The following is a 26214-nucleotide window of genomic DNA, read 5'->3' as shown; positions in this document are numbered from 1 at the left end:
GTTTCATGGCAGCACGCTTCTGTCTATCATCTATGGCACTCTTACCGCACAGCTGTTGATTAGCGATATTCTTCGCCCCGTTACGTTCCCTTCATGGCAAGCCATCCTGGGCTTACATTTCACTAAGATAATTCCGACCTATACAAGGTAAGATTTTCAATTAGTTGTCTTCATGTGTGCCAAGGCCTTCGATGGCCAGGAAGGTCGCTGGATGTCTGCCCAATTGAGACCGTCTGGAGCACTATGGTCAGGACCCTCCAACCAGCTAAGGATCTAACGCGCCAGTTGGACAGAATTAGGCACGGGATCCCTCAGTAGGATGTCAAACAACACTGTCAATCAGTACATAGTGATGAAACTTCCTGGCAGATTAAAACTGTGTGCCCGACCGAGACTCGAACTCGGGACCTTTGCCTTTCGCGGGCAAGTGCTCTACCATCTGAGCTACCGAAGCACGACTCACGCCCGTTACTCACAGCCTTACTTCTGCCAGTATCTCGTCTCCTACCTTCCAAACTTTACAGAAGCTCTCCTGCGAACCTTGCAGAACTAGCACTCCTGAAAGAAAGGATATTGCGGCGACATGGCTTAGCCACAGCCTGGGGGATGTTTCCAGAATGAGATTTTCATTCTGAGCTTCTGTAAAGTTTGGAAGGTAGGAGACGAGATACTGGCAGAAGTAAAGCTGTGAGTACCGGGCGTGAGTCGTGCTTCGGTGGCTCAGATGGTAGAGCACTTGCCCGCGAAAGGCAAAGGTCCCGAGTTCGAGTCTCGGCCGGGCACACAGTTTTAATCTGCCAGGAAGTTTCATATCAGCGCACACTCCGCTGCAGAGTGAAAATCTCATTCTAGTACATAGTGATGTTTGTTTCAGGTGCACCCACAGTCAGCCTTTGCAACAGCGAACGTCTCACCCTAATAGGTAAGTAGTACACTATACTGCTTCACATTGCAATTTGTTCTCTTTAATCATGTGTTCTATCAATAATTCCCAGAATCTGTCGTTATGCATAGATGTGTCGACAAAACACATTATCCAGCAGTGAACAACAATGAAGACAGTGCATGTTAATCTTTACAAGGAAGTAAAGACAGCAACTGGCCACTGTCAGCAATGCTATCTACTATGAACAAATAGCGCCACCATGGGCTTAGTACTGACAGATCATCAGATGGATATTCTTGTTTATTGTTGTATTTGTCAAATGCCATTCAGATCAAACATGTTAGTATTTCAGAAAGAGAACTTCCTGCCCCTGAAGTATTTGCTCTTATGATTCGACTTGCTTGCATGCACCAACTACACGGATGCATCACAGGTTCAAGTTGGGTTAGTCTACAGCCTCGGCTAAAGAGATGACATCACAGATTAGAAAACATTTGCAGTGATTTACTGATAGAAGTTTTACAATACTTAGCTGGACAAGGGATTATAATTCAACTACCTGACAAACCCAGCATTCCCAAGTATACGTTCTGCTAATTTTCTGTTAGAAATTACAACGAAAACTGAATATGATTGCAGTGAAATATCGAAAAAAAAATCATTTCCTCTATTCGTGAAAACACCTTTGAAAATTTCAAAGAGTCATACAGAGCAATACACATAATGTACACATGTATAAGTACAGTATCTCAATACAAATAGCATGCAAAATACAAATCTCCAGAATATTTATTTAACAAGGAACTCATTTATGCTCCATAATGATACTTATGTTTGATTACAGAGCTGCAATCTCTAAGTTTACTGAATTTAGAAAGTGACTTTTTATTATAAAAATTAAACAATATCTATATATATATATAACAATATTTATTGGTGCCTGTCCAGGAGTTTTGATGACCAGAGTTAGTAGCAAAAATGTAATAAATTTAAATGGCAACTTCATTCAGGTTACCACAAAATATTTGTAATAAGAAATCAGTTTCTAAATTCAGTAAACTTAGACATTGCAGCTCTGTAATCAAACCTAAATATCTTTATGGAGCAGAAACTTTGTATATAAACAGGTATATTAAAGAAATTCAAAAGAAAGAAGAAAGGAAGATTATTAGGAAAATATTAGGCCATAAAATTACTGATGGAGAAAATTATAGACTGAGAAGTAATAAGGAAGTAAAAGAATACACAAAAAGTTTTATGGGCACATTAAAAGAATGGCACACACTAGGTTGACAAAATGGCTCTGAGCACTATGCGACTTAACTTCTGAGGTCATCAGTCTCCTAGAACTTAGAACTAATTAAACCTAACTAACCTAAGGACATCACATACATCCATGCCCGAGGCAGGACTGGAACCTGCGACCGTAGCGGTCACTCGGTTCCAGACTGTAGAGCCCAGAACCGCACGGCCACTCCGACCGACCTAGGTTGACAAAACAAGTAGCAGAATTCTACGAAAACAGAAAAAAGGCCAAAGGTGAACCAACTATATGGATCACTCCAATTAAGGAGGATCTTAAAGTAGCCGATATAACTCCGGCAGACATTACAGGTATTAAAAAATTGAGACAAAAGATATTTGATTGGAAAGTGGTTAGAGGGAAATTCGAAAACGGCCTGGAACGCCGTGGTCTGATGAAAGAAAGAGACTTCCTTCTGAAAGAATGAAACAAATTTCGACAAAAAGTAAATCCGCCCATCAAAAGCGACATTGATTAATTGTTCCTCGCGCGTTCCTATTGGGTCCATACATGAATAATAATGAAATAATAACAAAATTTAAACGTCCTCCACGATGTGGCATTTTTTCATGCATCACAGTGTCTGACGTCATATCTGCTGAACTATGTGTTGTACAACGATATAATTTTGTAGGTGTGTTTCGTGGCATATGTGGATCCTGTCTGCGAAACTTATTGCGGATAGAGTTACGAAGCATAGAAGTAATAAATTTAAAATCCATGTGTAAAGTGACAGCTATTCACTCATGTAATTATTTATGACGTCATATTTCCCGCACTACGATAGGTAGGTGGTTCTTATCCCCATTGCGATTGTTCCTTGGGAGTAGGAGATACGTGTACCAACTTTGATTGAAATTAGTTTGGTAGTTTTGGAGGAGATGTGGAACATACATGCATTTTTATGCTGTGTATGGATGTGCACATTCACTTATCTGTATTTAAACTCCGGTGTAGTGCTAAATCCGGTGGTCGATTGCAGATGAGTTCTGTGAACTGGGTGGGACGCTGTATTGACAGCATCTGATGATTGTCAAACGACCGTCGTGAGGGACTGTCCGCCCAATGGAGCATTATATAAACGTTCTCTGGTGTAAGGCGGATGTGTAACACAGTTTTTGTTGCTTGCGCCCTCTGTAGTGTCTGACCTAAACTAAGCTGCTCCTGAGTCATAGGCAACTCGGTGCTCATCTATGTAGGTTGCATCCCGTATCTTCTGCAGGACACGGCGTTTGCAATTACGTTTAGCTTAGGCTGTGCATGCGGTGTTGGCTGTTTTTGTACTATGAAAGTTCCTTGGAATGGTCGTGCGTTACTACAAAGAGAATTTAGCAAAAACGACAAATTTCTTGTATTTTGGTGTAGTAATGAATTAAACAACGTAAGCAGTTTTCTAACATAAGAGCTGATTTCGTTTTGTACGAGGTGCATTCAAGTTCTAAGGCCTCCGATTTTTTTTCTCCAGAGTGGAAACAGATAGAAACATGCGCATTGTTTTAAAATGAGGCCGCGTTCATTGTCAATACGTCCCAGAGATGGCAGCACCGTATGGCAGATGGAATTTTACCGCCAGCGGCGAGAATGTTTTAAATACTTAAAATGGCGACGTTTTCCTTACTTGAACAGCGTGAAATCATACGTTTTCTGAATTTGCGTGGTGTGAAACCAATTGAAATTCATCGACAGTTGAAGGAGACATATGGTGATGGGGTTATGGATGTGTCGAAAGTGCGTTCGTGGGTGCGACTGTTTAATGAAGGCAGAACATAGTGTGACAACAAACCGAACCAACCTCGGGCTCGCACAATCCGGTCTGGCGACACGATCGAGAAAATGGAGAGAATTGTTTTGGGGGATCGCCGAATGACTGTTGAACAGATCGCCTCCGGAGTTGGTATTTCTGTGGGTTCTGTGCACACAATCCTGCATGACGATCTGATAATGCGAAAAGTGTCATCGAGGTGGGTGCCACGAATGCTGACTGACGACCACACGGCTGCCCGTGTGGCACGTTGCCGAGCAATGTTGACGCGCAACGACAGCACGAATGGGACTTTCTTTTCGTCGGTTGTGACAATGGATGAGACGTGGATGCCATTTTTCAATCCAGAAACAAAGCGCCAGTCAGCTCAATGGAAGCACACGGATTCACCGCCACCAAAAAAATTTCGGGTAACCGCCAGTGCTGAAAAAATGATGGTGTCCATGTTCTGGGACAGCGAGGGCGTAATCCTTACCCATTTCGTTCCAAAAGGCACTACGGTAACAGGTGCATCCTACGAAAATGTTTTGAACAACAAATTCCTTCCTGCACTGCAACAAAAACGTCCGGGAAGGGCTGCGCGTGTGCTGTTTCACCGAGACAACGCACCCGCACATCGAGCTAACGTTACGCAACAGTTTCTTCGTGATAAAAACTTTGAAGTGATTCCTCATGCTCCCTACTCACCTGACCTGGCTCCTAGTGACTTTTGGCTTTTTCCAACAATGAAAGACACTCTCCGTGGGCGCACATTCACCAGCCGTGCTGCTATTGCGTCAGCGATTTTCCAGTGATCAAAACAGACTCCTAAAGAAGCCTTCGCCGCTGCCATGGAATCATGGCGTCAGCGTTGTGAAAAATGTGTACGTCTGCCGGGCGATTACTTCGAGAAGTAACGCCAGTTTCATCGATTTGGGTGAGTAGTTAACTAGAAAAAAAATCGGAGGCCTTAAAACTTGAATGCTCCTCGTATTACATTTATCAGAAATCCTGTGTGGTACTGTTAACTGATTTTTGAAGAAGGTCATATTTCGTCTATCAGTAAACAAGACGCAATACGTTTCAGAACTTTGAAGGATCTTATGGCGGAGAGCAACGGCGATCAGCAACCTTATCACCGGTTTGATGGGGCTTGCCACCAACGTCTATCCTGTGCCAATTTGTCGATGACAGAGTATCAGTTTCACTTCTTGAGATACAAACTGGATATCATCGCCTACAATTTTTACTCTGTACACCTCCCTCTAGCACCATGCAAGATATTCCCTGATGTGTTAACCCAAGTCCTATCGCCCAGACCCTTAAACTCTTCAGTGTTCTCCATATGTTCCTCTCCATGCTGATTCTGCAGAGAAACACTTAACCATAATTACGCCATCAATCCACATAATTCCGAGCGCAATACACCTCTAAATAATTCAGCGACGCTGGTCTTTGAATGCGAAGAAAATGGTTTAGAAAAAGACAAAACAGAGTAAAGGAAAGTGTCTGCGAGGGAAAATAATGTACAGCAATGTTACAACAATTGTAAGGTGGGCATGTTATTTGGATTTTTCTAAATTACAGTTGTGCACGTCAGAAAGAGAGCAAGTTACGTTACTGTTAAACAATCTTTGGTCTGACTGTGTCACAGTCTTTGCCTCTGCGGAGTCTGATACAATCTTGTTAAAATATGGTAGGTGATGGACATACTCAGTGGCATTGACCTGTGACTGTATCTGTTAGGTGAAGAAAGATTTACTGTAAAGGACAGTAAGGATGGATATGATATATATGTCGAAAGGCGAAAATAATATAAATTTTCAATAATCTCATTTTTTTAAGAGAAGAAATTTGAGGTAAGACTGCTGCACTGCGCAACTAGCTTGTCGGGACGATTGTAGTCAACTTTGTTCACTTGCTCAGAGCTGAGAGAAATACCACTCAACTTTCATGAGTCATGCATTAATATATCAAGTGAATAAGCTGATTGGTTTTTATAGAAATTCTCTGTTAATACCATACCCTTTTAAAACCATTTTTCACTTTTTTTAAGAGTAATGTTGTTCAGACAAATGTAATGTGTTAAGGTAATGCGAATATTTACTCTGTCTTTCTCAATACGTACTTCATTCTAAAGTTGTTGTCTTGGATCATAATTTCATAGGAATAATTACTCCCCCATCCCACTGTTTAAAGAAGGTTTATCATCACACATTTCCACGTTACACCACATGGTATGAAACAGTATAATATTTGTTACTATGGGTTATCTGTCTTGAACTGATTGCAATCTAATTAAAAAGAATTACATCAGACGCGTTTCGCTTTTATTTACAAAGCACGTTCCATGGTTAATTCTGTAAATGGGATGCATAAGTTTGTACATTTTTTGATTGTTTTGGGTTAAAAACTGCGTTTTCTTTATAAAGTTGGTCTGCAAGCTACTGACAGTGTTTCTCCCTCCCTTCTTGCTAGCTGTGGTTGGTGTCGAAAGATTTCATTTCACTTCTCCACTTGGCAGTTTTTGCATTCTGTAGCATTTCCTGCGCTGTACTATTTACAACTGACTTCCTTAACCGTCTTTCGTTCTGCACTGCCACCGTGTTTATGCCTATTCGTTTGTTTTTGTTTACTTTGTGAGCGTTGCCGACCTATGAAACGATTCTGTGTGTGTGAGTGTGTGTTTGTTTGTGTGTGTGAGTGTGTGTGTGTGTGTGTGTGAGAGAGAGAGAGAGAGAGAGAGAGAGACAGACAGAGAGAGAGAGAGAGGTAGAGAGGGGAAGGGGGGAGAGACTGAAATCTTCTTGTATATGGGTAGAGATGTGAGACGACTTGGGTTGTTTGAGGGTTTTTTTTCTTGCTAGTTGTGGGGGTGGGGGTGGGGGTGGTGGGAGGAAAGACAGGGATGTGCCTGGACAGTGATTATAGGACAGAATCTGGGATGATAGGGTAGTAGTAACTGGAGCCTGTGTTACATGTATACTTTTAATGTTATATTATGTGGTCAATCAGTTTAAAGAGTGTTTGGTTTGAAAGTTGATCTGATCATTTATGGGTGGTTTCTTTCCTGCTATGATTTTTTGGATGTGGTAGTTTTCTTGTTATTTATCCTTATGATTTCCATGTCTGTGTCTCTGGTTGTAATTTTATGCTGGTGTTGATGTAAGTGTTCTGCAAAAGTTGAATGATTTGTCCTATACTTCCATGGTCTTACACGTTCTTTGAATCTGGTGTCAAATGTCCTCCTGGTTTCACCTATGTAGCGCAAGAAATGCTGCTGAATGCTAAAAACTGCCAACTGCAGATGTGAAACGAAGCCAGTCGACACGAACCACTGCTAGCAAGAGGGGAAGGAGCAGAGAAACACCGTATGTAGCTTGCAGGCCAACTTTATAAAGAAAACACTGTTTTTAACCTAAAGCAATAAAAATGTACAAACGTATGTATCCAATTTACAGAATAACCACGGAAGGTGCTTTGTAAATAGAAGCGAAACACGTCTGCTATAATTCTCTTTAATTAGACTGCAGTCATCTCAATATGGATGACGTATAGTAACAGAATAAAGCAAACGTAGTTTGAATACTGGTTGGAAATTTCGTTTACAAAATAGAAATCTAGCTTACCCGCTGCCTGCTTACGGTTTGTTGTTGTGCTTTCGTGAAATTTCCAACAATGTTGTCCAGACGTGAGGTAATCGGAAATTTTGATTAGGGCCAGACGATTGTTTTACTTCAGTTGAGTATTTAATATAAAGGCAGGTTGTCTTCAGACCAATTACAGTTCAGTTCAAGTTTGGCTCTCTTTAGTCAAACATTCCTTCCCTTCCACGAGTTTAAATTGGATAATAGTTTGTGGTTGCGTAGTAGTTTTGATATTACGTACTCTTTTTATAGAATGGGAGGTAAATTTGGGCTAAATATTATGTAGAAACACATAGTGGGGAGCTTACACAGTACGTTCATAATGTATACATGTTCAACCTGCCTGCCAAAAAGAGAAGCATCTAATGAAAGATGTGGTTGGATGTTAATGTAATTTTGTACATGTACACACCATCAGCTCTGTGTGTATCTAAGCGATCAGAGTTGCAATCCTCTGTGACAGGCAGAACAGGCAGCAGAGTGGATTAGTGTTTGCGTCTTTGGTGGTGTTGGCAACCCTGGTAGGGTATATAAGGGACGTGAACAGCCTCAGACGGTACCCGTCACGTTAGCCGAGAGCGCTAATGCTCTCCTTCGTGGACTCAGGTAGGTGCGCCAGCCCCGGATCGAATCCGCCCAGCGGACTAACGATGACCGTCGGTGTGCCGGCCAGACTGGATGTGGTTTTTAGGCGGTTTTCCACATCCCCCTAGGTGAATACTGGGCTGGTCCCCATGTCCCATCTCAGTTACACAGCCCGCAAACACCTGAACACTTTCGCATTATTCCATGGATTACACTAAGCGCAGACAGTTGTGGCACACTAATTCCGTCCCGGGGGGTACGGGGTGGTGGCAGGAAGGGCATCCAGCCACCCCTTAATCTAACATTGCAAAATCCGATTAACCATGCCGACCCTGCGTCCCTGCAGGAAAAAGGCTCAAGCGAAAGAAAGAAAGAAAGAAAGAACAGCGTCAGACGGTGAGTGATTGGTGTGCACAACACGGAGATGCTACGTACTAACGTGGCGCACTGTTAATGGCAACTGACAGGGTTTAAAGGGGGCCTCGTTGTAAGTCTGAGCAAATCATGCATTATCCACTATCATAGGGCTTTCTGGCGTGAAGGCGATGCGCTGTTGGAGGTGTCGCAAGCAAAGAGCAACATACAAAGTAATCAATCTTCTTCAACACAGACAATCCCAAGTCTGTGCTACATGGAGAGTACAAGCAAAGTGATCTAGCGTTGACGCTGCTATCCAAGTCACTAGTCTTGAAGCTGCTATTCAACTGGGCAGTCACCAGTCGGTCGCGGCGCTTATGTCCTCTTCACATAGGGGCTACTGCTGTTGCGTTGTCGTCCTGGAATGAGGTCCGGTCAGCGTGTGATTGGCTGACGTCTTCTCACAGCCTTCTCTTCCCTGTCGTTCCCGACTGTTGTGCCGTCGCTTGTCTTTACGCCATAACATTAACCGCTTCACAACTGTACATGTCAGGTTCTTCGTATTCAGGGCTAAACTTCGGTTCGTAACCTCACTGCCACACTCAGCAAATAATACTCACAACACTTTGGATTAATGTACATCCCACTGTAATGCATCTGAAGATGAGAGCATGCTGGCGAAACGCATTGTGCTAACAAATACGCTACTGGCCATTAAAATTGCTACACCAAGAAGAAATGCAGATGATAAACGGCTATTCATCGGACAAATATATTATACTACAACTGACTTGTGATTACATTTTCCCGTAATTTGGGTGCATAGATACTGACAAATCAGTACCCAGAACAACCAACTCTGGCCGTAATAACGGTCTTGATACGCCTGGGCATTGAGTCAAACAGAGCTTGGATGGCGTGTACAGGTACAGCTGCCCATGCAGCTTCAAAACGATACCACAGTTCATCAAGAGTAGTGACTGGCGTATTGTGACGAGCCAGTTGCTCGGCCACCATTGACCAGACGTTTTCAATTGGTGAGAGATCTGGAGAATATGCTCGACAGGGCAGCAGTCGAACATTTTCTGTATCCAGAAAGCCCCGTACGGGACCTGCAACATGCGGTCGTGCACTATCCTACTGAAATGTAGGGTTTCGCAGGGATCGAATGAAGGGTAGAGCCACGGGTCGTAACACATGTGAAATGTAACGTCCACTGTTCAAAGTGCGCCAATGCGAACAAGAGGTGACCGAGACGTGTAACCAATGGCACCCCATACCATCACGCCGGGTGATACGCCAGTATGGCGATGACGAATACACGCTTCCAAAGAAATGGTTCAAATGGCTCTGAGCACTATACAACTTCTGAGGTCATCAGTCGCCTAGAACTTAGAACTAATTAAATCTAACTAACCTAAGGACATAACACACATCCATGCCCGAGGCAGGAGTCGAACCTGCGACCGTAGCGGTCGCTCGGCTCCAGACTGTAGCGCCTAGAACTGCACGGCCACTCCGACCGGCTACACGCTTCCCATGTGCGTTCACCGCGATGTCGCCAAATACGGATGCGACCATCATGATGCTGTAAACATTACCTGGATTCATAAGAAAAATGACATTCGTGCACCCAGGTTCGTCGTTGAGTACACCATCGCAGGCGCTCCTGTCTGTGATGCTGCGTCAAGGGAAACCGCAGCCATGGTCTCCGAGCTGATAGTCCATGCTGCTACAAACGTCGTCGAACTGTTCGTGCAGATGGTTGTTGTCTTGCAAACGTCCCCATCTGTTGACGCAGGGATCGAGACGTGGCTGCACGATCCGTTACATCCATGCGGATAAGATGCCTGTCATCTCGACTGCTAGTGATACGAGGCCGTTGGGATCGAGCACGGCGTTCCGTATTACCCTCCTGAACCCACCGATTCCATATTCTACTATCAGTCTGTGTATCTCGACCAACGCGAGCAGCAATGTCGCGATACGATAAACCGCAATCGCGATAGGCTACAATCCGACCTTTATCAAAGTGGGAAGCGTGATGGTAAGCATTTCTCCTCCTTACACGAGGCACCACAACAACGTTTCACCAGGCAACGCCGGTCAAGTGCAGCTTGTGTATGAGAAATCGGTTGGAAACTTTCCTCGTGTCAGCACGTTGTAGCTTTTGCCACCGGCGCCAAGCTTGTGTGAATGCTCTGAAAAGCTAATCATTTGCATATCACAGCATCTTCTTCCTGTCGGTTAAATTTCGCGTCTGTAGCATGTCATCTTCGTGGTGTACCAATTTTAATCGCCAGTAGTGTACTAATAAAGATTTTAGAGGTCTTTCTGAAATACAGTAACTTATTTTGTGTGTTGATTAGACACATTCGACATTTCTATCCATTACCTTAGTAAATTTCCCCATTACCCCAGTTTAATACGCAAAGATGGTAGCATAATTTTCTGAGTATCTGCTGATGATGTTCTTGGATCGTAGAATCAGTGCATCTGTTCAAAGCCACTCTCGTGTTGTTCAATGGTTTATACCTACCTTGGTTGTCTCATTCACAAATGTGCTGCAACGTTGTTAGCATACAAGAAACTTTCAAATCAACGTGAGATCATCCATGGATGTTTGGTCGTTTCGGGCGTCACATGATATCCGTTCAGGTTCGTTTGTTGATCTTTCCACTCAGTTTTATTATTACATTGGCCAACCAGGTCTCTGACCGAAATATAAGTAGGCGGACGATGATTAAGTGATTGTACTGTATACAGCTGCAGCCACCCGCGAGCAGAAACCCGCGAGCTGAAATACAGTGCTTTCATTACGACCACGAGTTGTGCTGTCATGATACTCGTCTCTGTCGGTAATTTGAACAAACAGATGTTTTGCACATTAAAAGAGCTATAGGGGAAAAAAAATACGACACAGGCAGACAAAAAGCGCACGCAGGCAATGCACAAGCAGAGAAAGAGAGAAAGTAAACAAAGTTCAAATTTAGCGTCCGACCGACAACAAGCGAACGCCAATGAGGTCTAGACACACAGCAGGTATGTAAATATTGTGATTTGTGAGGTGCAAAAGCGTAACATGCACAGGTCGACAGAAACGTGTGTCGTGTTTCTGCGTGCATTTCCGCAACAGAGCAGCGTGCACGTAAGGGCTGATACTTCGAAAAGAACTGTAACTAATGACAAAATATTTTCGCGCTTCCAAATAACTTTTATACAGAAATTTATATTGAAATAACCAAACAAAACGAAGGTAACAGCCTTTATTTGAAGGTGACTAACTACCGGTATACAATCACGTAAATAGGGTTCGACAGAGCTATTTAGAAAATAAGGTAATAATCACAACGTACATAAATAATCTTTAGGCCTAAGTACGCTAGCGGTATTACTTAAAATGAGTACGATTTATGTTGAATTGAATAAAAGTGACCCCTGACGATGGCACAGTGGCTTTGAAGCTTCTGAACAACAACAACAAAAAAAATGGTTCAAATGGCTCTGAGCAGTATGCGACTTAATATCTGAGGTCATCAGTCCCCTACAACTTAGAACTACGTATACCTACCCAACCTAAGGAAAAAGCACACATCCATGTCCGAGGCAGGATTCGAACCTGCGACCGTAGCAGTAGCGCGGTTCCGGGCTGAAGTGCCTAGAACCACTCGGCCACCGCGGCCGGCTCTAATCAACAGTTTACATTGTGGAGCCAGTTGTCGAAGATTAATAATGACAGTCGCCCTCTTCGATAACATTCCCCATCAGCAGAAGTCTTACCTGCAGATCTTCTGTGCCTTGACCGTGGCTGTATGATGACGACCGTAAGATACGTGTTTCGACAAGAATGGTTGATATACAAATCGACAGTGCGACATCTATCAACTAGTACGAGACAAACACTAAATTAATGAAATAATAATACTGTATGTAGAACTTATTTCAGTGCGAGGTGCTGTTGCTACGCCGTACGACGACATCAGTCTACAATTGCAGAATACTGCCAACAGCAGTTACAAGTGATAACAGGAAGGCGGCCGGGGTGGCCGAGCGGTTCTAGGGGCTACAGTGTGGAACCGCGCGACCGCTACGGTCGCAGGTTCGAATCCTGCCTCGGGCATGGATGTGTGTGATGTTCTTAGGCTAGTTAGGTTTAAGTAGTTCTAAGTTCTAGGGGACTGATGACCTCTGAAGTTAAGTTCAATAGTGCTCAGAGCCATTTGAACCATTTGAATAACAGGAAAACAACTGTACAAGAAATATAATGAAGAGCCAAAGAAACTGGTACACCTGCCTAATATCGTTTAGGGTCCCCGCGAAGATGCAGAAGTGCCGCAATAGGACGTGCCATGGGCTCGACTATTGTCTCAAGTAGAGCTGGACGGAATTGAAACCATGAATTCTGCACAGCTGTCCATACATCCGAAAGAGGACGACAGGGTGAAGATCTCTTCTGAACAGCACGTTTCAAGGCATCGCAGATACCCTCTATAATGTTCATGTCTTGGGAGTCTGGTGGCCAGCCGAAGGTTTTAAACTCAGAAGAGTGTTCCTGGAGCCACTCTGTAGCAATTCTGGACGTGTGGGATGTCGCATTGTCCTACTGGAATTGCACAAGTCTTTCGTAATGCACAATGGGCATGAATGGATGCAGGTGATCAGACAGCATGCTTACGCACGTGCCACCTGTCATGTAGACGTATCAGGGCTGGAGATCACTCCAAATGCCCACGCCCCACACCATTACAGAGCCCCCACCTGCTTGAATAGTCCGCTGCTGATGTGCAGGGTCCATGGATTCATGAGGTAGTCTCAGAATCCCTACACATCCATCGCTCAACCAGTTTGGAACGAGACTCGTCCGACCAGGCAACATGTTTCCAGTCATCAATAGTCCAACGTCAGTGTTAACGGGCGCAGGTGAGATGTAAAGCTTTGTGTCATGCAGTCATCAAGGGTACACGAGTAGGTCTTCGGCTCCGAAAACCCTTATCGATGACGTTTCGTTGAATGTTTCGCACTCTCACACTTATTGATGACTCAGCACTGAAATCTGCAGCAATTTGGTGAAGGGTTGCACTGCTGTCAGCTTGGACGATTCTCTTCACTGGTCATTGGTGCTAATCTTGCAGTATCTTTTTACGATGGCAGCGATGTCGGAGATTTGATGTTTTACCGGATTCATGATACTCAAGGTACACTGGCGAAATGGTCGTAAGGGAAAATCCCAACTTTACCTCTACCTCGGAGATGCTGTCTCCCACCGCTCGTACACCGACTATGGCACCATGTTCAGACTCTGTTACTTCTTGATAAGCTGCCATGGTAGCAGCAGTAACCAATCTAACATCAGACACTTGTTGTCTGACGTAGGCGTTGGCGCCCTCAGCACCGTATTGTGCCTGTTTACATATCACTGTACTTGTATACACATGCCTATTACCAGTTTCTTTGGCGCTTCAGTACTGTATGCACGATGCCGGAATGGCTTCTGTTGTTCCTTTGCCTTCTCTATACCAAAAGTGGCCTTTTCCATTAAACTTACCTTTAAGAGGCAGTCAAATGAAAAGCGAACACCCGCCTCAACAAGACAATGGGATGCTTTTATTGAAAGCTAATCGCCACACGCGTTAAGACATTTATTCCGTTGCGAGACGAGACGATCTATTTCTTCTTACTACAACGCGGTCGGCCGCTGACGGTTCAACAACCGGGCTCACTGTGCACTTCCTCGTCTGACTGAAATCTATATCCACGAACGTCTTTCTTCAGGTCCCCAAATATGTGGAAAGCACATAGTCAAGGATTCCGGCCTGAACGGATGGCCCGCCATTGTGGCCGAGCAGTTCTAGGCGCTTAAGCCCGGAACCGCGCTGCTGCTATGGTCCTAGGTTCGAATCCTGCTTCGGGCATGGATGTGTGTGATGTCTTTAGCTTAGTTAGGTTTAAGTAGTTCTAAGTTCTAGGGGACTGATGACCTCAGATGTTAAGTCCCATAGTGCTCAGAGCCATTTGAACCATTTTGAACCCGAACGGAGAATGTTGCAGTGTTTCCCAACCAAATTGGTGAAGCATATCTTTCGTACGAGTGACAGTGTGGGACTGGGCATTCTCGTACAACAGGACAATTCCATCGGACAGCATGCCTGGACGTTTAGACTTTATGGGACGTCGCGGATTGTGGAAAGTGTCTTCATAGCGCTGCACATTGATTGCGGTCCACCGTCGAGGAACCAGAAGAGCGTAAGGTCACTGCGGTCGAAGAAGGTCATCATCAATATACCGGAACTTCTGCGAACAGCTTTGGGAAATTTGTACCAAACTGCTGAGGTCATTGGTTCCTAAGCTTACACACTACTTAATCTACCTTCAACCAACTTATGCAAAGGACAACACACACACTCATGCTCAAGGGAGGACTAGAACCTCTGATAGGGGGAGCCGCGCGAACCATGGCAAGGCGCCAAACACTGTGCTGCAACCCTGCGCAGCAAGAGCTTTGGATTTCTTTAGCGGCGCAAGAGATGAAGGATGTCGCCGCTCTTGGCTATGTCGTTTGCCCCCACGCTGTCGGAATGCTGTCACATGGAATCATCCCATTGTATGACAACACCCGGCCGTCCACTGACAATCGGACAAAGGCTACGCTTCATCGATTTAGTTGGCAAACACTGCTACATCCTCCGTACAGACCGGATCATTCACCATGCTACTCTATCCTGTGCAAGCTTCTTCGTCTCCCAGTACCTACTGCAACCTACATCCTTCTGAATGTGCTTAGTGTATTCATCTGTTGGTCTCCCTCTATGATTTTTACCTTTCACGCTGCCCTCCATTACTAAATTGGTGATCCCTTGATGTCTCACAACATGTCCTGCCAACCGACCCCTTCTTCTAGTCAAGTTGTGCCACAAACTTCTCTTCTCCCTAATCCTAGAAGGTGAATAAATGAATTAAAATATTTGCTGGAGCAACAACTCGAACCTGGGTCTTCCTGTTTACGAAGCAGGAATGTTACCCATTACACCACCGCAGCACTTTTTTTAAAAAAATTTTAATTTTTTAATTTTTTTTACGTTTCTCTCTCTCTCTCTCTCTCTCTCTCTCTCTCTATATATATATATATATATATATATATATATATATATATATATATATATATATATATATTGCTGGCCCAGCATTGAAATCTGCAGCAGTATGCAGAAGGATTTCACTGCCATCACGCTGAACGATTCTCTTCACTCGTCATTGGTGCTAATATTGCAGGATCTTTTTCCGGCCGCAACGATGTCGGAGATTTGATGTTTTATCGGATTCATGATATTCACGGTACACTCGGGAAATGGTCGTACGAGAACATCCCCACATCACCGGTACCTCGGAGATGCTGTGTCTCATCACTCGTACGCCGACTATGATAGCACGTTCAGATTCTGTTAAATCTTGATAACCTGCCATTGTAGCAGCAGTAACCGATCTAACATCAGACACTTGTTATATATATATATATATATATATATATATATATATATATATATATATATATATAAGTCCATAACTTGCAAACTAATTGATGGAGTTGTCTCATTTTTGGTGAAAGTGTAGCCTAAAGTCCAGCTTAAAGATATGACTGTAGGTGTTCGAAATGGTCACCATTAACATCCACACACAAACGATGCCGCCGAACTGCTGCACGAACTACTGACTGCAACGATGCATTCTCGAAGTTCATCCAATGTGCGTGGCTTTTGTCGATAAACGACGTGCTTTACTGTTCCCCACAGGTAAAATTCCAGAGGAGTTAGGTCTGGGGAACGTGGTGGATACTCTACAGCACCTCTAGGGCCTATCAATCTTCCTGGTAGATTTTGGTCAACATACGCCCTAACACAATTTTGCTAGTGGGCTGGGGCAGCATCATGTTGAAATTAAACTCTTCCGTCATCCAATTCTCGAATGGAACGTAAAATGGATGTATGAAGCTTCTGAAAGTACACCTCGCCGGTAACTGTGCCGTCAAAGAAGAATGGCCCATTCAAGCCCCGGTAAGACAACCCACACCACACATTTACTCCTGGCAATTTCACGGCTTTGTCTACATGGACGTTCGGATTTTCGGCGGCTCAGTAGATGCAATTGTGGCGATTTACTGTACCATTGAGTTCGAACTGTGCCTCATCAGACCACACAATCACCTCTGCAAACTCTTCATCGTTGCGCACCATGTTAGTAAACCACTCGCAGTACTCCATTCTACGATCTGGGTCGTCCACGTTCATTGCGTGTAGCAATCGTGGGATTTAGCACTTCCACTTTGCTGTCTTCAAAATTCGCCGAACACTTGAGCGACTCACTCCAGTTTCACGGGCACACTGTCTCACAGACATCTGTGGTGACCGAGTGAATTGTTGTAACACACGACGGGAGTTAGCTGGACTTGTTACTGTTACAGGTCGTCCAGATCGTTGTTTGTGTACATCTTTAACACAGCCTTCGGCTTCAAATTTGTCTCGAATGCGACGAATCGTTAAAAGTGTCGGTGGCTCTGATGCTCATTCCGCCATTGCCGTTGAACCTCATTAATGTTTTCGTACTTAAAATACCACTTCAAAACTGACTTCCTTTCATCGAATGTAAGCTATGCGCCAGCCATGTTTACTCGAGTAACTAGGTGCAACTAAGAACAAAACACTGACTATCTGGCGACTGTCATCTGACAAAACAAAACAACGCAATACAACGCTTGTGTGGCGATTGCCGGAACTACAAACTATTACACTACCAAAGATGAGACAACCCTGTCAATTACTTTGCCAGTCATGGACTTTTAAACAGTGGACACATTTTTTTGGACCCCTAAAGAAAATTACCTCTTCTACTTCAGACGTTGGCCCCTATCACCCATACTACCCCCAAAAACCTACCGAACCTAAAAACAACAAATCTAGTGCCACCGCCACTTTCACCCTAAGCTAACTAAGACGGTCGTGCACCACCACCACTTGTGGTTCCGCACACGAACTAAATGTGCCTCTGGACATTCTACTTATAAAAAGAAAAGGATATAGGAGGGGATACAATACTTTATCATATTTTATTTTTTGTTCATTTTGTTCTTCTGTATTTATTTATAATTCTTTTTTGTTCTGTTTTTCTTTTTTCTCTCGGGGGTGTCCACAGCAGCCAGACGGTGGCATGTCCTGGCCGTCTTGTCGTTCAGCGAGGGTGAAACACCCTATAATTACCGTTGATGTTTCTCATCAGTCCATCATGTGCAATCTCTCAGTCTCTTCTCACCCCTGGTACACCCCAATGGTCTGGAGAGCGCGTAAACAACGACCCCAAGTAATTCGCAAAAGAATGTACCATACGACGCATTGCGCAGTAAAATCGTGGGTAGTTACTCGTTAAATAATGCCAGAAATCTAACAACCCTGCAACGTTCTCATTAAAAAAGTATGACAATGCCGTACCCTTAACCCACACCGTGGCGTTATGACGAGTGGGAGGGAAGTAAGTGACGTCGGGTTGGATCAGCTCGCAGGGCTCTACGGAATGAGGCGTCCGTCGCAGCAACAATGCTGACATGCGCCGTGTGAGGAACGATCACTATTGTTGTCATTGTTGTATTATTTGTTTGTAAATAACTCATCTGTTACCATTCACGATTTTCTTTATTTTATTTTTCGCACGACGCGTTTCGGGAAATGATCCCCGTTTCCAAGTGCGGTTTTTTGTGTTTCTTGTGTCATTCCTGTGTGATGTTGTCGGTGTGTGAGATTGTGCTTCATTTTGTTCACTTCTCTGCAATATACAGGGTGATTCAAAAAGAATACCACAACTTTAGGAATTTAAAACTCTGCAACGACAAAAGGCAGAGCTAAGCACTATCTGTCGGCGAATTAAGGGAGCTATAAAGTTTCATTCAGTTGTACATTTGTTCGCTTGAGGCGCTGTTGACTAGGCGTCAGCGTCAGTTGATGCTAAGATGGCGACCGCTCAACAGAAAGCTTTTTGTGTTATTGAGTACGGCAGAAGTGAATCGACGACAGTTGCCCCTATATGGGGCAGTGAGAATCCGCGGGAAACAACTCAGTATGAACGTGACTCGCCTAAGGTGAACGTTTTCTGTGCCATTTCAGCCAATAAAGTTTTTGGTCCCTTTTTCTTCGAAGGTGCTACTATAACTGGACTACAGTATCTGGAGATGTTAGATAATTGGCTGTTCCCTCAGCTCGAACACGAAGCACAACAATTCATATTTCAGCAGGATGGAGCGCCACCACATTGGCACTTATCTGTCCGTAACTACCCGAACGTCAACTACCCGAGGCGATGGATCGGCCGCCAGGCAGCCCGTGACAGAGCACTTCATCACTGGCCTCCAAGAAGCCCTGATCTTAACCCCTGCGATTTTTTCTTATGGGGGTATGTTAAGGATATGGTGTTTCGGCCACCTCTCCCAGCCACCACTGATGATTTGAAACGAGAAATAACAGCAGCTATCCAAACTGTTACGCCTGATATGCTACAGAGAGTGTGGAACGAGTTGGAGTATCGGGTTGATATTGCTCGAGTGTCTGGGGGGGGGGCCATATTGAACATCTCTGAACTTGTTTTTGAGTGAAAAAAAACCTTTTTAAATACTCTTTGTAATGATGTATAACAGAAGGTTATATTATGTTTCTTTCATTAAATACACATTTTTAAAGTTGTGGTATTCTTTTTGAATCACCCTGTATAAGAAAAACACGTGATTTTTTAGTTGGTTATCGATCTTTTTGTGAAGTTAGTGGAGAAATTTAGAAAAAATTTGTACTTACAGTTTCCTTATGGTCAATTTGTGCAGAGTCTCATACGCACTAAACATCACACAAAACTTGTTGTGCACTTTTAGATATCGAAAACATTTTTGATAAACAAAACAGTGACACAGATGTTCTTACAAGTAGTCAACAGAGATGACACTATAAGTCTTCGACAGAGTATGATATGTTTTTGTACAGAGGTTTATTTCGCCTGCCGCAGCGTCGCTTGTGGCGAGTTTTCCTCGTTAGTGTTGTTCTGTCCGCCGAGTGAGTAGTAGCGCCTCCGGTCCGCCATGCTGTCTGTGTTCGTCTGCTTGCAACGGCGTCGGCCGCACCGCTATGGCTACCATGGTTTCCACGTGCATTCCATGAAAAGGCACTGTGAGCTACTCTTCCGATGAAACAACGCGACACGTGCAGCCCGGGTCTCTAGAAATCCACGATTGTCTTGTCGATGTGAACACTGATCAAGTCCACACTGCTTATTTTGACGCAGACGAATACGTGTTTCACGTGAAACTTATCGATCCCCTTCACGTTGTAAGATAACTGTCGCGACATGATTCTCAAATCCCGTTCGAGTATCGCGATAATTCAGTTAGTATGGTGTCACTCGCAGATGCTGAATTTGACTATAGCAGTGTTCGAGTGTTCAGTCTCACGACGGAGGTTGATCACAACTTCCTAAATGACATACTGTCTCCTTATGGTAATGTGGAAAACGTCCGTAGTGAACGCTGGTCTACTCAACACACATTAGTGTTATAGTGAAACTCGTTGCGCGGAAATGCATAGGAAACGCAATATTCCATCACATTTACGAGTATGGGGCTACCGTGTTGCCGGCCGTGGTAACCGAGCGGTTCTAGGCGCTTCAGTCTGGAACCGCGCTGCTGCTACGGTCGCAGGTTCGAATCCTGCTTTGGGCTTGGGTGTGTGTGATGTCCTTAGGTTTGTTAGGTTCAAATGGCTCTGAGCACTTTGGTATTTAACATCTGAGATCATCAGTCCCCTAGAACTTAGAACTACTTAAACGTAACTAACATAAGGACACCACACACATCCATGCCCGAGGCAGGATTCGAATCTACGACCCTACTGGTCACACGGATCCACACTGAAGCATCTAGAACCGCTCGGCCACAACGGCCGGCGGTTAGTTAAGTAGTTCTAAGTCTAGGGGACTGATGACCCCAGTCCCATAGTGCTTACAAGGCAACCTCCCCATCGCACCCCCCTCAGATTTAGTTATAAGTTGGCACAGTGGTAAGGCCTTGAAAAACTGAACATAGATCAATCTAGAAAACAGGAAGAAGTTGTGTAGAACTATGAAAAAAATATATATACAAACTGAGCGGGCCGGAGTGGTCGAGCGGTTCTAGGCGCTACAGTCCGGAACCGAGCGACCGCTACGGTCGCAGGTTCGAATCCTGCCTCGGGCATGGATGTATGTGATGTCCTTAGTTAGGTTTAATTAGTTCTAACTTCTAGGCGACTGATGACCTCAGAAGTTAAGTCGCATAGTGCTCAGAGCCTTTGAACCCATTTCATACAAACTGAGTAGTCCATGCGCAAGATACGCAACATCAAGGATCGTATGAGCTCAGGAGCGCCGTGGTCCCGTGGTTAGCGTGAGTAGCTGCGGAAGGAGAATTCCTTGGTTCAAGTCTTCCCTCGAGTGAAAAGTTTAATTTTTTATTTTCAGACAGTCATCAAAGTTCAGGCACTCACACATAATCAACTTCGCTCTCCAAAATTCCAGGACATGTTCACATTTGCTTGGTCATATGCAGGATTTGACGGTCTATACAGGGAAAAATTTGAAAACCTTAAAAACATATGTTTTGACGGAGGACAGGGAAAACTGTGCGACTGTGAAACTGTTGCATTCATTTGTTGCAGTTTATATGACAAACTCTTATGCTTTCATCACTTTTTGGGAGTGATTATCACATCCACAAGAAAACCTAAATCGGGCAAGGTAGAAGAATCTTTTTAGCCGTTCGCCAAGTGTACAAGTTAGGTGGGTCGACAACACATTCCTGTCATGTGACGCACATGCCGTCACCAGTGTCGTATAGAATATATCAGATGTGTTTTCCTCTGGAGGAATCGGTTGACCTATGACCTTGCGATCAAATGTTTTCGGTTCCCATTGGAGAGGCACGTCCTTTCGTCTACTAATCGCACGGTTTTGCGGTGCTGTCGCAAAACACAGACACTAAACTTATTACGGTGAACAGAGACGTCAATGGACGAACGGACAGATCATAACTTTGCGAAAATAAGGTAAGTAAACTTTTCACGCTAGGGAAGACTTGAATCAAGGACCTCTCGTTCCGCAGCTGCTCACGCTAACCACGGGACCACGGCGCTCCTGAGCTCACATTATCCCTGATGTTGCCTATGTTGCTTATGGACTACTCAGTTTGTATATTTTGCTTATTTTTTTCATAGTTCCACACAACTTCTTCCTGTTTTCTCGATTGATCTGTTTTAAGTTTTTCAAGGCCTCATCACTGTGCTAACTTATAACTAAATCTGAAGGGGGTGCGATGGGGATGTTCCCTTGCTAGAGCAATTTGAACCATTTGAGCTACCGTGTTCGTGTGATGTATATTGGTGGAGAGCGAACCTGCTTCCTATGTAATGAAAGTGGACACATTCGGTCTAATTGCCCGTGAAGGGTTTTTGTGTTAAAGCAGTCATGAATGCAGCATCACAAATTGACGGTTTATGATCTTGTTCCCTGCACTTCCGACGTCGGACTTACTTTTGCTTCAGATCATAATGAACAAAAACTCAGTTCTGATAATCGTGTAAATTAATTTCCGCCGTCACTTCCACGACAGGTTTACAATCGTCTTGCCCCCAGGATAGAACCTGTAACAGTGACAAACAAGCGACGTCACACTCAGTATGGCGAGGGTGAGGATTTGAATGTGCTTTCTTCTGCCCCAACCTCTTCCGCATCGAGAACAACTGCCAGGATGAGAAACATAGAAGTAGATATCCTTGGTGTAACGAAGCAGCTTAAATCAATTAATAGGGAAGCCCTCCGGCCCAGATTGTATACCAGTCAGGTTCCTCTCAGAGTATGTTGATAAAATAGCTCCATATTTAGGACTAATATACAATCCCTCGCTCACAGAAAGATCCGTACCTAAAGCCTGGCAAATTGCTCAAGTCAAACCAATACCCGAAATGTGAAGTAGGAGTAATCCGCTTAATTACAGGCTCATATCACTAACGTCGATTGGCAGTACTGTTTTGGAACATATACTATATTCGAACATTATGAAATACCTCGAAGGAAACGATTTATTGACACATAGTCACCACGGTTTCAGAAAATATTGTTCTTGTGAAACACAACTAGCTCTTTATACTCAAGAAGTAATAAGTGCTATCGACAGGGGATGTCAAATTGACACCATATTTTAAGATTTCCAGAAGGCTTTCGACACCATTCCTCACAAGCGTCTTCTAACCAAACTGCGTGCCAATGTGGTATCGCCTCAGTTGTGCGACAGCATTCGTGATTTCCTGTCAGAAAGGTAACGGTTCGCAGTAATAGACGGAAAGTCATCGAGTAAAACAGAAGTAATATCCAGTGTTCCCCAAGGAAGTGTTATAGGGCCTCTGTTGTTCATCATCTATATTAACATCATAGGAGACAATCTGAGTAGCCGTCTTAAATTGTTTGCAGATGATGCTGTCATTTACCATCTTGTAAAATCATCAGATGATCAAAACGAATTGCTAAATGATTTAGATAAGGTATCTGTATGGTGCGAAAAGTGGCAATTGACCCTGAATAAAGAAAGGTGTCAAGTTATTCACATGAGTACTAAAAGAAATCAGCTAAATTTCGATTACGCGATAAGTCACACAAATCTGAGGGCTGTAAATTCAACTAAATACTTAGGGATTACAATTACAAATAACCTATATTGGAACGATCACATAGATAATATTGTGGGTAGAGCAAACCAAAGACTGCGATTTACTGGCAGAACACTTAGAAGGTGCTACAGGTCTACTAAAGAGACTGCTTACACCACGCTTGTCCGCCCTGTTCTGGAGTACTGCTGTGCGGTGTGGGATCCGCATCAGGTGTGACTGACGGATGACATCGAAAAAATAAAAAGAAGGACGGCTCGTTTTGTACAATCGCGAAATAGGGGAGTAGTGTCACAGATATGATACGTGAATTGGAGTGGCAATTATTAAAACAAATGCGTTTTTCCTTGCGACGGGATCTTCTCATGAACTTTCAATCAGCATTTTTCTCCTCCGATTGCGAAAACGTTCTGTTGGCACCCACCTACATAGGGAGAAATGATCATCACGATAAAATAAGAGAAATCAATACTGGCAGAGAAAAATGTAAGTGCTCGTTTTTTCCGCGCGCCGTTCGAGAGTGGTATGGTAGAGATACAGCATGAAAGTGGTTCATTGAACCCTCTGCCAGGCACTTTATTGTGAATAGCAGAGTAATCACGTAGATGTAGATGAGACAATGCAATATGCTCCTACTCCTTCGTCTTCAGCCGCCGACGGTTTCCCGAATTTGCCGCCTACAGCAACTCCCGAAGAGAATAAAGTTAGCGACCAAATATCACCTGTTGCACTGGTACTTTCCCAGAATGCTTCTCGCCTTCGTGACTGGATCTGCATCACGTGACCCTTGTTCTGAGGGGCAGGAAGCTGTGTCTATGACCCCTCCTACACCTCCGTCTGCAGAAGCCGCCATGCCACGTAGCCGACAGAAACAGTGTATACAACCCGACCGTGCGGTCTAAGAAAAAAGGTTGCGATGACGGGGTTCTGGTGTCCCGATGTCTAATTCCTCCGTGGATTCCGCAATGTACCTTGACTCTCAGCTGTGTACCTTTCCGTGCAATCCTGTATAGCTGTGATCAATGACCCAAGCATACACGTTCCTTTTCCTAAATGTTAATCGTAAGGAATCAGAACTGCGATTGATTTCACTGCGTCAGTTCATTTATGATTCATGTGCGGACATACTGTTTGTGGTGTCACCGCCAGACACCACACTTGCTAGGTGGTAGCCTTTAAATCGGCCGCGGTCCGTTAGTATACGTCGGACCCGCGTGTCGCCACTATCAGTGATTGCAGACCGAGCGCCGCCACACGGCAGGTCTAGAGAGACTTCCTAGCACTCGCCCCAGTTGTACAGCCGACTTTGCTAGCGATGGTTCACTGACAAATTACGCTATTTGCCGAGACGATAGTTAGCATAGCCTTCCGCTACGTCATTTGCTACGACCTAGCAAGGCGCCATTACCGGTTATTATTGATGCTGTAAAACATGTACCGTCAAGAGCGATGTTCACCAATTATGGATTAAAGTATTCCAGCAGCTACATACTATTTTTGCTAGTCTCATTACCTTGTCCTGTTCCAGACCTCACGCCACCCTGCGTGAGCTTAAACGCGTGCCTTTCGGCTTCCTGTCCTAGTGGGTTGGCTGTCTTGCCAATCCATAACAGTGTTCTTACATGTGTTATTTTTGGAATTTCTCCTTACCTGGTTTTCGTATGATCTTTAATGTCGCACCGGAATGTTCTGCGGGGACCGCATTATTCTCTCGCGAAGGCATTCCTATTGCTGAGGTGGAAATGTTGGATTCTGGCAGGGGCAAAGGTTGTCGACTTTTTAATCTTACCTTGGTTCTTTTATATGCCCCTTCTGGCACTGGTCGCACAGTAGAAAAAAAATGGTTCAAATGGCTCTGAGCACTATGGGACTTAACATCTGAGGTCATTAGTCCCCTAGGAACTTAGAACTACTTAAACCTAACTAACGTAAAGACATCACACACGTCCATGCCCGAGGCAGGATTCGAACCTGCAGACTGAAGTGCCTAGAACCGCTCGGCCACACTGGCCGGCTCGCACAGTAGATCGTTCGCGTTTTTACAAGGACGAAATTGTTTACCTGTTGCGTAAGAGTCCTCCGGGTATTCTATTGGGTGGTGATTTTAACTGTGTATTGCGTCCTGCACATCACTCTTCAAATTTCAATTTCTCTCGTGAATTATATGAACTGGTCCGCTCCTTACGCCTGAAAGACGTCTGGATATGTAAATAGCCGACGTTAGTTACATTTACCCATTTTTTCTGCAACTTCTATAGTTCAATTCTTTTATCTTGGCGGCTCGCGCATGCCCGCCCAGACGCGGGAGATTGCTGCGTTGCCAGTTGCACACGACGCACGCGCCAATGGAAGCAGCGCCATAGTATAGCATAGTTCGCAAGCTTACGTTTAGGGGGGAGCGCGCAGCTCGTGAAGTAAAGCCACCACGGCCACATTAACCCTTTCGCTGCTACAAAGACGTGCTCCCTGCATTCCGCTGGCACACACATCGTGTTCCGACTGCTTTGACACTCTTATCAATCGATTCCACAAAAACTATTTGGCCCTAAATTTCATTCTCAACATTGTGGCAACTAAAATCGACCATACGGAAAGTATACGCTATGGACTTCTACCTCTGCAAACTCTTCAAAATTTCGTGCAATGGTTTACTACATTTAATGCTGCATAATAACTGCGTTGAACATCGAAACAAAATTAAGTCGTTTATGGGGGCAAGGTATCAGTCAAGAAGACGTGTAAAAATCAAATTTTTGGGCCAAATAGTTTTTGTGAAATCGAATGATAAGTGTGTCAAAGCAGTGGGAACACCATGTGTCTGCACAGGCGAGCAGTGCAGTGATGACAAAATCGCGCACAGCGCGGAATGCGGCGAGCACGTGTCTGCAGCAGCGAAAGGGTTAATGAAGAGACAAAGCACTAGAAATTTCAAAAAATTGCATCCAAACGAATTATTCGTGAAGTAAGGCACTTCGATATTG

The 26214-nt window shown here is 44.2% G+C and overlaps 1 long non-coding RNA gene across 1 annotated transcript in view; it reads left to right on the top strand.

The window, feature by feature from the left end:
* The window catches only part of LOC126109749 (uncharacterized), a 216281-nt gene that overhangs the window by 108100 nt on the left and 81967 nt on the right, over positions 1–26214 (top strand). The window contains exon 2 of the long non-coding RNA XR_007523723.1: positions 875–922. This is a non-coding gene — a long non-coding RNA (uncharacterized LOC126109749). The remainder of the gene's footprint in view (positions 1–874; positions 923–26214) is intronic.

Source organism: Schistocerca cancellata, chromosome 12 (assembly GCF_023864275.1).
Source record: "Schistocerca cancellata isolate TAMUIC-IGC-003103 chromosome 12, iqSchCanc2.1, whole genome shotgun sequence".
Taxonomy (NCBI): domain Eukaryota; kingdom Metazoa; phylum Arthropoda; class Insecta; order Orthoptera; family Acrididae; genus Schistocerca; species Schistocerca cancellata.
Note: the sequence above shows the minus strand (reverse complement) of the source record. Positions and strands in the feature narration are given on the sequence as shown.